The sequence below is a fragment of the Falco naumanni genome, chromosome 5, assembly GCF_017639655.2.
Source record: "Falco naumanni isolate bFalNau1 chromosome 5, bFalNau1.pat, whole genome shotgun sequence".
Lineage (NCBI taxonomy): Eukaryota > Metazoa > Chordata > Aves > Falconiformes > Falconidae > Falco > Falco naumanni.
The window spans coordinates 72,234,340-72,248,236 of record NC_054058.1 but is presented as its reverse complement, the minus strand read 5'-3'; the positions used below and the strand labels follow the sequence as shown (position 1 = coordinate 72,248,236).

Sequence of the window (13,897 nt, the reverse complement as noted above, 5' to 3'; positions counted from 1 at the left end):
CTAGCAATTTATGGCATTGTACACCCCAATAAAAAAAACAAACCCAGGAAATCAAGTCAGGGGCATCTTAGGCATCTGATGGCAAAAAATAAAAAATTTGCAGATTTCCAGGACAAAAGAGCACAGAGAAATGGATGCTAACTGCCAGCTTTAACCATTTCCCAATATTAAGCTTTAAACAGAGTTCTGATCTCTAGTTCTAGGCTCTGGTGGGGGTGCTTAATGCGACTTCTGAATAACCTAACAAAGCAGTGCTCTCTCAGGCCTTTTCACACAGCATGAATGGGAGGGCTCGCAGAAGCAGAAAGGCATGTTTTACTCCCTAGTTCAAAAGCTTTGCAAATGGTAGCATTGAACAGACCCGTGTAGGTAATAAAAGGTTAGGAAGTGAAGCATACTCTGTCCACCACAAGCAGCTTGGTCCTTATCAAAGCTGATGGTGCACAGCTATAACTGAATGAGGACAGAAACAGAAGAGGCCCTCTCCAGGACCCTGCCTCTTCCCCAATAACTAAGGCACTATGTGCTGGTCAGAGGAGGAGAAGAAACATCCTACCTATGCTGAATAATCTTGCAGTCTGCATGGTTTCCTCTTGCAGAATTGCTGAATCTTCTTACAGAGCTCAGCTTGGTCTTTTTGTTCTTTAAGTGTAAACTGCTTTCTGCATTCATTTCTTCATTCTTGTTGAGGAGGTACCAGTCCTCAGAATAGTAGGCCGTCAATGGCCTCTTGGTATCCCCAAAAACCTACCAATAAGAGTATCATGACCATGTTCAACATCCAACAAGCTACTACATCCAAGCCACCTATACATGTACAGCAGCAAGGGGAGGGAGCCCTACAGAGGAGGTAAGCACAACTAGCCATCCCTCCAGCAGCTTTGAGCTTTCTTCCCATGCTTCTGCAGTATCTTATAGTGCGTTGTGGTGCTCAGATCTGAAAGACCAGTTTAGCCAAGTGCACTTACTTTAAAATGTACATCTGCAGAAAAGCTGATAAATGCCTCTCTTCTCCAAAGAACACACACTTTTTTTTCTTTTTTGGCCTTATACCTTACTGATGTGGTGTCATCTCATGGATAGTTTCAGGTCTTCAGATACAAAACAACTAAGAAGCATTAAGTCTGCTAAGAGGACTCAAAATTTATTTACTTTTAATTAGGTCCCCACTCAAGGCAAGGCTTGCTGTACAGCTCTAGCAGATTCTAACAAGACCTGTTATTGACATTTCTGATCAAAAAATCGATATAGTATATTCATACAGTTGCATCATTTCTCCTGCTGCTTTTTCCCTGATAACCACTAACCTCCCATACACCTTCCTGGCACAAGTAATAGTTGACAAAACAGAAACACAGTAACTGCTTCGTCAACAGATACTGAATCTCTGTCACCATCCTGTCCTACTTCTATCCCTCTCTAACTGTAACTGCTAAACTATTTGACCTTCATCCCTAAGTGAAGACGACACTGGGCTTCAGATCTCAAGCAATGATTGACTGATACTTTCCATAAAACCCAGAGAAGTCAGGAGACAACAGACTGAACACTACGAGACATCACAAAGCAGTATGGAGAAACATTTCTCTAAGGTTTCTAAGTCTGCTATATCAACATATACCAAATCATTTACGGTCAATTAGCAGATACTACTGCCCTTCATAAACCTTCTTACATGTATTTACAGTTATTTATGTCAAGAAAAACATTAGAGTATACTACAATGAAACTCCAATGTGCTGAGAGTTTCAGGGACGTAACAGTAAGTAACAAGGCCAAATACAGGAGTGTTAGAAGCAGCCACCTAACACGGAGTGCTAAAGGGATGATAGGAATTGGATTTTCTAAGTATTTTTATTAGGAACAAAATCCTTCTAACTGCTGTATTTCAACAAACTGCTTTTCCTTAGATCTCGATGATGAAAGAGCCTATTCTGACATTAATTGAAGTACAGAAGTTTGTATTTTGAAAGAGCTTTCCATTCTGAAGCTATGCAAGAGGGAAAAGTTTCTCAAATGAAGAAGGCCCATTTTTTCCCCCACAAGTTGTCATTATATAAAAGTTTGGGGCAGACTTTTAATGTAACCTTTACCACTGCTTCAAGAATGCATCTTCAGTGTTGAAAGCATCTTCACGTACTGTCAAGAATTCCCCAACTATCATTTTGCAAAGTGTTTGTTTACACTACTTTGAAACAACCACTTCTTTGCATCAGTTCAGAAAGTGGGGCTTTGGTTTCCAGGCACACTGATGCATTTTCTGTTTTCCTACCTCAATATAGGGCTGAGAAGGAAAGGGGAGCTTTTATTAACTCAGTAGGCAAGCAGCTAAACAGAGGCCAAGCCTCAGCTTCCAACATCAGCTTCTGGCTAATGACTACCTCTCCTTTCTGGAAATGAAGAGGCTTTTACAATTTTCTTGAAATACACTAACTTCTTTGGTCAGGATTTCTTCATACCTTGGATCCTCTCAGAAACAGCAAAGCAGCACCTGAAAGAACACCTAAAATAGCACTGAGGTGCCTTATCAATGCAGGAAGCAATGCACTATGCCAATCTTCAATGAGAACAGCCCCCTCCCAGAAGTACAGGACCTGAACGCTGGAAAGCAAGGCAAGAACAATCTTTTTCTGGGGAAACTGCCTCAACCTTCTGTCATCATATCTACACAGATAATTTTACGTCACACCTGAAATCTCATGCTTGGTAATTATCAGCAAATACATCCTATGAATATGCCTATGAATACGCCTATGAATACGTATCATTCTTCCCACCCATGCTGAGTTATAAAACACAACTGCCTCACATTCACTTTCTCCATACCATCTCTCACACACATGGCATGGCAAACAAACTGTTCAAGCAACACCGGACAATTCTGAAAAACTATTAAAAGCAGAACAAAGTAAAAGTGTAAAGACAATATTCATCACACAGCTAGAGTGTAGTAAACAGTCTTACCTGACTACAGTGATTACATTAAAATCACTGCTTTAGGTTAAAATTGTTTAACATATACAATCCTTATGTATTTCTTAAGGAGCAGGATAAGTTAAAAACTTCAAGCTGCATATAGCAGATTAATTAAGAGAAAGTTGCTCTGTAAGGTAAGTTTCAAGAAATGTGAAAGAAAAAGCTATATTATAGCTTTTTCTATACATAAGAAGTTACAAGTTAAGCTTCAGTCTTGTTTTAATCGGATCTCTACACTAAAATAGTACCTTTATAAAACTTACCTAAAGCAAAAGAATGCAAACCAAAAGGAGCATTCGGTAAAAGTGACAACTTTTTCTTGAAGATGATGGGTAAGTTCTTTGGATGAACTCAAGGAAGGGAATGGAGACCTAAGTGCTTTTTGGATCATAACTAAATATTTATCATTCAAAATGATTATACTAACCATATTCAACTATTTAGCTGTCATTCTTTCACCTAACCTCATACCACAAAAAGATTGTTCCTGCCATCTACCATGATTCCCTTATTCTCCCTACATTTAATTTCCAATTTTGTAAAACTGGGGAAGTCCTGAGTTGCACAAGCATGTTATAAAGATTAACAGCCGTGAACAGCTTAAAATAAGCTTTCCATTACTGGGTATTTCTTCATCAAGCTGTTATCCTCCACCACCGGCCTGCCTTTATTTGTAGCCATGGCAGAATTTGTCTGAGATACCAAGAGGCTGCTCACAGCCACGTTGATATTGAAAACAATCCCTGTTACACCGCTTCTCGAGTTTCACTTTCCTTCCTTAACAAGTAAAAAAAAGAGCTAAATCGGAGTATGAGAACATGAGGATAAACATGTTAGGGTCAAGGTTCACATTCTTGCTGCTCAAGATAACTCCTGCTACTTTTCTTTTACAGTTGTTTCTAGCTCCTATACTGGGGGGGGCGGGGGAGGGGATTAAATGTACTCATTATAACTGCTATAATGACATTTGTCCAGTCTGCAAGTTTTCTTCAACAGTGGAAAACACAGCAAGAAACACCACAAACCTGCTTACATCTAGCAAACGCAGCAGCTAGAGACTAGAGATCTCCCCATTGCAGCAGGAGCCTGGACTGCTCCACAGGCTTGCCAGCCCAACTGGGTTTTATATGGATTGCTCAGTCTGTGGGGATGAAACATCTTCATAGCAATACAGATCAGGGTAATGCTGAAGGAGCTGATAGAAGGCCATCAAGCAATTCTGCCTCCCAACCAGCCAGACATGCCGTTCATACCAGTCTATAAGGGACTTGAAGCCTTAATTCCCCCAAGTGCTTTCATCAGCTCTGAAGCAATTAGTGGTACTGACCTTTAACACCTTCCAATTGTCTCCAAATTACATCAAAGAGTCACTGTTGTTCACACTTAACTTTTAATTCGGGGTTTTTATAGATGTAAAATAGAAGATCCAAGTTGCTTATTTTCAAGCAGTTAATTCAATCACATCAGCACAGTTGACAGGTAGCTTTACCTGGGCAACAAGTTCACCAAACAGCTTCCTCAAGATCACATTTTGATTTACACTCAAAATAATCTAGGTATATTTTAAATCTTTATGCATAAATAGCACTTTCACTGCCCTTTGCACCTTTAACACTGTAATATCACAGAGTGCTAGAAAACTTTTATTGAAAGACAGCTACTGAGCAAAAGAGGAGGGACTGATAACTTGGTCTTGGCAGGAACAAACTACAGACAGCAAAACAAGCAGTATGGAGAAAGAGCTTTACAACTCATCACGTGCCTTGCTGTCCTATGACAATCACCTTTAGTGTCAAAATAAAATTCACAATTTAGTCCTCCAATTTGCTAGCTTTCTTCTGTTCTTGCTTGGAGTTGCAAAAATAAGGCTTTTAGAAAGCTGGGTGTGCTTGATCACATTGAAGGAACAAGCCATTTCACTGAAGGCTGCCACCAGCAGCAAGCTCTGACAAATTGCATCATTAAAAAGAAAACAAAAGGACAAATTTCATATTACTATTCACCGTAAGAAACACATCAGGTTCATAACATTTTTATATAGAAGACTGGATATTTTTCATTTATGACAGTGAACAACTTTTAAGAAAGGCAGGTGCTTTCCAGACACAGGGAAGAGCGACCACCCTTGTTCTGGGTAGTGTTAAAGAAAAAAAAAAAACAAAAAACAAACCACAAAAACCCCAACCTAGGCTACTAAGCAGATGGAGAACAAATAGGTGTTTCTTGTCTTAGATTTTTAAACAGTAAGTAAATTAGTTGTTGCAACTTTTTTTAAACTAATCTTAAAACCTAGTCTCTAACAGTGCTCACCTGTGTGAGCTGGGGAAGGACAGATTTTGTCACAGCAACATTTGCTCTCTTCAGTTTATTCAGATCAATCCCTTCCTCCTCCTCCTCCTCTTTTGTGTGCAAGAAATGTAATATACACAACTCTGAGGAGGCAAAGCTCGCTAGTCTTGTAATTCTGTACAAGAACAGGTAAATGAAGTATTTCCTACATTTTTCTGAAAAAGTTAAATATTACAATCTTTCCATTTTATTATTAAAATGAATTAACTGTATATATTAGGTACTTGTACTACTGCACTAAAGCACTGGTACATTCAGGTTTTAATCCAGATGAGGCCCAAACACACAGGTATGAAAAATACCTTTTCCCCTGTTGCCTGCTACATCTCAGGTCTTAGTACTTTAATTTAGGTCATCTATGTCAACAGTAAACAAGAAAGATCTTCTGCTTTTTCAGGTGGACATCTCAAAGCCCTTCAGAGTTCAGAAATAATATGAGGAACTTTGGAGTATGTTATGAAAGGAAAAACCATAATGATTTAAGGAAACAAGTTTTCTGTAACGATATGCTGCCATTTCTTAAGATTAACTGCTTTACAGAGAACATTTCTAAATTTGATACATGTAGAATTAAACTGTCACTCAAACACCTGCTATTTGCCAACAAGACACTGCAGGAATTTTTTAATATTTAGAAGGTATGCAGAGGCTTCAATCAAGAAGCAGAACACCACACAAGGCAACCCCTGACTGCACACTGCATCTGGGATAGATGATTAACAACATAAATTTAAAAAATTATTTCGCCTTACTATGCATGTTTCAAATTGCTATTTTTTGTCTTACTCCTTATACAAGCAGAACCCCATAATTCTCTTTTCTCCTCTGCAAGGCTTGTAATGACTGCTGCACCCCTTTGGTCTCACTTCATCTCATCCTTCCACTTACCAGTGATTTTCAATTTGTGGCCTGGATTTAACAATTCTGTTGGGGGCAGATAAAGGGTGTCTTTTTATAGCCTTCATCCAAGTGCCATTAAGTTTGGTACAATGGCCTCCCCTTTTTCTAGGAAAGGTCCAAAGGCCTCTGCAAAAATAATAGGTGATTGAAATTCACTGACTGAAAGACTAGTAGTAGTTCTACACATCACAAAACTTACAGCATCTTGCAATGCTTCTTTGACTGCCACCAACAAAAAAACCCAAAACAACCACTACCAAAACACACTGCATCTACTACTTCCCCTAAAACTCTGGGTGAATTTTTGTCTTACTCTATTATCTGAATTTTACATTTGTGTTATTTTGCCCAGGAGTATTACTGTAGTCAGTTCTGTAGTTTCCAAAGGCTACCCTGAGCTTTACTGAATATGGGCACACATACAAGAAGTCCACAGCATTTTCCAACCTTTTAGAATGCTCTCACCACTCCAAGACCAGTAAAAATGAACATGGAAGGCCAGCAATCATCACAGGCAACTCCTTCTGGAAACTGGGAGGAAATTACCAAGATTTACTGATATTTTTTTTTAAATGTAAGCCTATTTAAGCCCACTCCTGACAAAGTTAAACATTTAACATTTTCCACTTAGTTACTAAGTGGAAACACATGGAAATGCTGAGAGAAGTACATTATCCTACTTGTTTCCAAAAAGTAAGTATTTTTTAATATTTCTGACTTTCCTGTAACATACTTTCTGTTATAAAAATATGAAGGACAAACATAACTTCATCAGCTACATTACAGCTGAAGAGTCTTCCTAGGTTCCACTTAATTAAGTCTGTCTCTTTAGTTTTGACAGGCATGGATTCCTGATATGAATTTTAATTATTATTACATGAGCATGATTTTTTCACTAAGTTTTAATACAGAATCTCCTTTATTTCCTCTATAGACATAAATATTTTTAAGCTTTGCTACACAGAGCAGAAGAAAAAAAATCTAGATAATTCTCTTAAATTGCAGTATCTGAGATAGTTATAGAACACACCTGCAAGTCAGATGGTAAAATCACCAGGACTAGATGGCATTAACCCAAGAGCTCTGCACCTTTAAAACACAGCTACTGAACAACTACGTGCAGGGAATAAAGTATCACTTTACTTAACCTGGTGAACTTGAAGCCTAAAACTAGCTTTTTAAGCAAACTGTTACGCAATTTTAAAAACCCACAATGAAAACATAGAAAAGGACAAGGACAGTACAATCGATGATCATTCATCTGAATTCCCACAGGAGTATTTTGCACAAGCTTCTCCAAACAACTTGAAAGAAAAGCTCACTGTATTTTGGGAATCAGCTAGTTAAAACGTAAGAAATAAATCAAAAGCAAGTTAAAAAAAAGAAAGAAAAAGACAGCAAGTAGGGTCCCACAAGAAACGGGTCTGCTCAATGTATTTCTAAGTAATCTCAAGATTAATAGAAAGAATAGCAAGGTTGCAACATTTAATGGCAACAGAAAGATTATTTAACTTAAACCCACCAAAGCTGTGATAAACAGCTGCAAAATTATTTCATGTTAATAAAAAGCCAGACAATGAAATGGCAGATTTAACTCAGTGCTGACAGAAGTACTAATCACGGGCGAAAACCCACGACTAAACAACAACCACTAATTCAATTAACATTACTCTGGTCAGGGACCTGTGGCCATCCAGCACTTTCAGCTGGAAGTGCCCAAATCTTTATTATGGACACACTAGGAAAATAAATACTTGTAGGGTTTATAAACATCACCAACAGGTATTTGAGCAGCAACAGCATCACTTCAGGTGAATCTGTCTTTTTGACAAGAGGACAAGCAAGGGATAAGCAATTTGTCCCATCCACTATGTTCCAGAGCTTGTGAATCCTTTCCTCTGCAGTTAGTTCAGTCTAACCCAGGAGCTTTCTGGGACCAGTCAATATCTGCAGTGTCCCCTGGATCCTCAGGAAGTCTCTCATTCTCCACCAGTTCTGAAGCTAGGCTGTCCACCTGCCACTTGCTCACCCAAGACGTATCCCACATTCTCCTGCACCATAAGTTTCTTTCCTGCTGAACTTTCACACACTCACACTCTGTTGCGTGGCCCATCCCCCCACATTCTGGGAACTTCTTCCCCCAAGTATGCTCAGACAATCCCAGAAGGAGCCATCTCCCCTCTTTCTAGAGGGCTTCGCCTGACCCAAGTGCCACAGTGAGGACAAAGCAACCGACCAGCCCTCTTCTGTGATGCACAGCAATCTTTTTCAAGAAGCGTGACATTTTAACATACAAATATGACAGCTCCTGTTTGTTACAACCATTTGGAAATTATCTTGGAACCACTGTTTCAAGGACCTCAATAGAGAGCAGCAGTCAAAGAGGTAAAATTAACATCAAAAGTTATTACAAAAAAGAATAAGCAAGTAAACAGAAGGCATGACATCATCTGCCTATTGTGTGTTTGCACCTGGAGTGCTGGTCTGGTTTGCTTCTCTCAAGAGGAGACAGAAGAACTCAAACAAGTACAGCTGGTTTGATTAGCTTCCCTTAAAGATCGAGCAGAACATGAAACAGTGCAGCTTCTAATGAAAGATGCATAAAATTTTACTTGATACATGACTACAGCTCAAAAAAACAATAGATACAGAGAAAGGTATGAATGGTATTAAGAAAGTGAATAGACTGTTATTTACAGCTTCCTATAAACCCAAGAACCGGGACCTCACAAAGTTACTGAGTAGCCAGCGGGCAGAATGAGACACTAAGTACATTCTGCATGGGAAAAAGAAACCCTGTGGATGGTTATGGAGTCCAAAAGCTCAACTGAGCTCAAAAACTCAGCTGCCTACACCAGTTCGTAAAAACCAGGTTAATAAAAGACCCTCAAATGTTTTACAGCTACTGCTGTTTCTCAAGAGTCATTAACTTGGGTGACTGTCAGAAAGTGGCAGAGTCAATCCTACATTTATACTGTTCTAAACTTCTCCCAAGTACATTGTTAGCAGCAGCAGGTATTGGAGGCTCCTGAGCCAGCCAGACCTCAAGCATGACTGTAATTTGCCACACTGGGCTACACTTAATTCCAGCTGCTTGGTTTTTTGTTTCTATATATTTCCCTGGCATAGATGACTGAATGTCTGGGTACCATCCACATGCTCTAGTGCCTAGACAGCTTTCATCTATTTTCACAGCCATAAAATGGTTTGGGTTGGAAGAGACTTTAAAGGCCACCTAGTCCAACTCCCTGCAGTGAGCAGGGGCATCTTCAACTAGACCAGGTTGCTCAGAGCCCTGTCCAGCCTGACCTCGAATGTTTCCAGGTATGGGACATCCACCACCCCTCTCTGGACAAACTGTGTTTCACCACCCTCAGAGTAAAATATTTCTTCCTTATGTCTAGTCTGAATCTTCACCAGTTTCAAGCCATCAAGTCAGACATGCAATATAAATATAACCAATTCCATCAGCAGTAGCATCTTTATTTACAGCTCACCTAAATCCTGCACTTTCCTGCAACAAAACTTAGGGTCTCCTCTTTCTTTTAGGAGTTTTCAGAATGCCTTTAATTCATAACCTATTTCCCCGGGAAGCCTTTCTTTATGTAAAACCTCTTGCCTTTATAGCATTAAGAAAGCTTTTCCTAACTGAATTACCAACAGGAAAATGACCATGTCAGCCAGCTCCACTGCTGGCACCACAAAGGATTGCAGTGCTTCCCCAGGCAAGCAGTCCATCTCCAAAAAATCCTAAGGCAGTGAATCCCCAATGTAATTACATGCTGCATGAAAGGGCAACTCCTCTTGTGTGCTTTAAACTGCCTGCTTGATGATTTTCTTGGATGCTTCCAATTTCTCACCTCACAAAAACCTGTGAGTAATCATGGCCTGTTCACTTTCACTATTCCAATGACAAAACATAATACATGTCATTTCCATATTGTTAATTCTGGAGAACAGCAACAAGCAGTTCCCAAAAGTATAGATAGCCACTAGGAAAAAAAAAATATTCCCATCTTCTTTCCATCAATTATGCACATGAAATTAGAGCTCAAGTTTTGAGAAGCACTTACCAGTTAAACCTGGTTTAGGGAGTAATTTGACCAACATACCATGACTAGACTGCAGACTCAATACCAGCAGAAGAACTGAGATTCCTGACTGTACATAACCTCAATCTCATCAGCAGTACCATTCCAGTGACACTACAGTTCCCTCTCAAACAACTCCAGATATTAAATATCAAGAACAAACTCACCAGCAAACACCAGAATACATAATACAGCATTATAAAGCATGGTGCCATTACTGAGCTTAATAAGGAAAGGCAGATGCACCTACCTTCAGTAGAAGTTATTTCAAATATGAAATCTTCCCCACGGACAGAGAAACATTTGGGTTACAGTTCCTGGAATATACCCAGCTTCAGAAAATTATTTTCATCCAGTGTGAATTCCTTCTCAAGCTTCCTATCCTGAAAAATATTTTAAAAAGTTACTATTAACCAAAGGTAACTGAGGGCCAAAGATACTTTTTTTTCCCCCCCCTAAGGAAACTTCCACACAACCTTTCAGCCAGAAGAAAAATTTGCAGAAGACCGCAGGTGACTAACGCTCTTTGAGAAGCCATCACCACAGCCATGTCAGACATACTCTTTTCAGTTACCCCCAGCTTCTGCAGCATGGGGCAAACACAAACCTTCATTCCAGGCTGTGACTAGCAGGGGTTAACAGCCCCTTTGCTTCAGAGCCCTCCACTCAGCTGTGAGACTTGTACCTCATTCAAGAACATGCTTGTTTTCTTGACATCACTTCAAAAGAAACTTATAGGTTGTCAAGGAAACCTAACGGTCATTTTCACTTGTTCCAAGAATAATTGCAGCAACAATACAAGTATTTCACATTCAGTCTGGGGCCCCCATCACCTCTACAGAGACAGCCAGGCACTCGCCTCCAGAAGAGAGTTCATAGTGGTTTCAGAAGGTGATTCACAGAAAGGAAGCAGGCAAGAGAACTAATCTTGGCTTAGCCTGCCGAGCTCCTCCCCACAACTGACCAAGCCTCTCTCCAAACCCAAGTATTCCTTTTGTACTGGGTGTGGGGGGGTGGGGGGTGTTGTTACCAAATAGAAAATGACAGCAGTCAGTCCCTACATCGAATTATAACATTCCCACACTATCACAATAAAAAGAGTACACTCACATTACAGAATTGTATAATGGAGTGGGTTGGAAAGGACCATGTAGTTCCAGCCCCCCTGCCAGGGGCAGGGACACCTTCCACTAGACCAGGTTGCTCCCAGCCCCATCCAACCTGGCCTTGGACACTTCCAGGGATGGGGCAGCCACAGCTTCTCTGGGCAGCCTGTGCCAGTGCCTCACCACCCTCACAGTAAAGAATTTCTTCCTTAGATCTAATCTAAACCTGCCCTCTTTCAGCTTAAAGCCATTCCCCCTTGTCCTATCACTACAGGCCCCTGTAAAAAGTCCCTCTGCAGCTTTCCTGTCAGCCCCTTTAGGTACTGGAAGGCCGCTGTAAGGTCTCCCCGGAGCCTTCTCTTCTCCAGGCTGAACAGCCCCAGCCCTACCAGCCTGTCTGCCTAGGAGAGGTGCTCCAGTCCCCTGATCAATCTCTGGCCTCCTGTGGACTCACTCCAACAGGTCCATGTCCTTATGCTGGAGGCCCCAGAGTTGGATTCAGCACTGCAGGTGGGGTCTCACCAGAGTGGAGTAGAGGGGGGAAATCACCCTATTACTAGAGTGAATAGTTCATATCAAATCACTATTATGAGGGTGAATTATTAGGGCAAATACCCTACATGTCCAAACAGTCTTGCAAACCTCCACATCAGAACCCAGAGAAGGCATGACAACATAACATAGACAAGCACTAGCAGAAAGAACAATGTATTTTCTCATCTTCTTAACAGTAATTCTTTAACCGCATGTACAATATTCACCCAAAACCAAAGTAATCAATTTGAATGAACAGTGTTCACTATTTTATTGTGCATATTTAAGGTATGTAAATTTGATGGTTTCTTTTTTCCCCAGCATTTCTCCTACAAAGTCTTTTAAACATTATTAAACATAAAGCATAGATTTAAAATCCTAACCTGAGGCTCAACAACTAAAGTACTGCTCTGAAAACAGACTGAATTGTTTTCCAAAAAAGTGACTGTACAACTCAGATGTATTTAGAACACAGCAAGAACACTCTTAATAGAGCTTGAGAAAAAGCTACGCTTTTTGATTCTACAAAAAGAGTCAAACTATTTGAGGGATTAATTTGTAGTTGTGAATATCTGCTATATTTCTCCTTAAAAGCAAAGGGTGAGAAAACAAATTCTGAGTAATTAATTTAAGTCTGGTAGAGTGCAATTACTATTTAGAAACTACTTTATTATGGACATTCAGAACATCTGCACCATTCTGACACTTTTTGTTTGTTGCACTTGTGGTCACGCTAAACCATACTTCACTGCACAGCTCCACAAGTTACACAGTGTTACTTCAGCCCCAAATCTGTTACTTGTGCTTAAATCCCAACACAAGCAGTCCTGTTGGATTTACTGAGCCCAAAAGTCAGGCGGGTGTTCACAAGTTTACATAATCTATGTGTAGGTGGTCAGCAGAACAGCAAGCCAATCCACATACAGCATCCTTTGCTCCCTCCACGCTTTAACACAAAGTCCACACACAAGACCCACACAGAACAGGAGCAAGTACCCATCTCGTTCTTACCAAAAGTGCACTTCACAGCGGTGTTTCTTAAGGACACAATCAAGTCAACCTTACTGAAATGCCCTTCCCAGACTACAGAACAGTAGGAGCAAGCCCACGTGACACTGCCTTACTAACTTGAAACAAGAGGAAGGATTTAATCTCTAACATTTGAAGTGACTGACATCAACCTCACAGATCTGTCATCTTTAGTTTTTATGCTACATTTACCTCCACTTTTCTTCAATTATTTTTTTGAATTGAAATAATTAATAGATTTCCAGGTAAAAGCAGTAGGACAAGGGGGTCTACTACATTTCAACACAGCTGAAAGATTTGGATAATGTGCTTAATTACTTTCTTACATTCTGAACACATACTGCTGAGATTCCAGCCTTATTCTCTTCCAAGACATGTACTTTATTTTATCCGACAACCAATTTGAAAGAAAGCACAATAGTTGGTTTATATTTTTTACCTTCTCTCCTACCGATTTTAAATTTTTTGCTCAACTCATCGCACGTCAGCCAGCTACATACACATACATGTTCAAAAATTTGTTCAAAAATAGTATACCCATATAAGTTTAGGTCAAACCACACACAGGTTTCTATGGTGTCAAACACAAAGTGTCTCAATTCTTATAGAAGAAATTATCCACTTCAAAACAACTACTGGTATGTCCAGTGAGTTCCAAAAACAGGGCAGAGAGAATAAATCCAGTAGATCAAACACACTCCCTATACTCACATACTTCAGTGGAAATGTAACCTAACTTAGGCTATGAATTCTAGAATATACTCAAAACAGAGTATGCCACGACTCCCTACAGTACAGATACTGCCTTAGCAAGGTGAATGCACAGCTAGTAGCACATTCTTTTAAAAATGCTTCTGTATGGAGACAGAAGCATTCTTAGGCTCCACAATAAAACAACTGAGCACGTGTGGC

At 40.0% G+C, this 13,897-nt stretch overlaps 1 protein-coding gene across 3 annotated transcripts in view; it reads right to left on the bottom strand.

Moving 5' to 3' along the window:
- PPP6R2 (protein phosphatase 6 regulatory subunit 2) overlaps positions 1 to 13,897 on the bottom strand; it is a 120,854-nt gene that overhangs the window by 79,543 nt on the left and 27,414 nt on the right. For all 3 annotated transcript variants that reach the window (XM_040595181.1, XM_040595178.1, XM_040595180.1), the window contains one exon: positions 10,567 to 10,699. The gene's annotated coding sequence lies outside the window, so the exon portion shown is untranslated. The remainder of the gene's footprint in view (positions 1 to 10,566; positions 10,700 to 13,897) is intronic.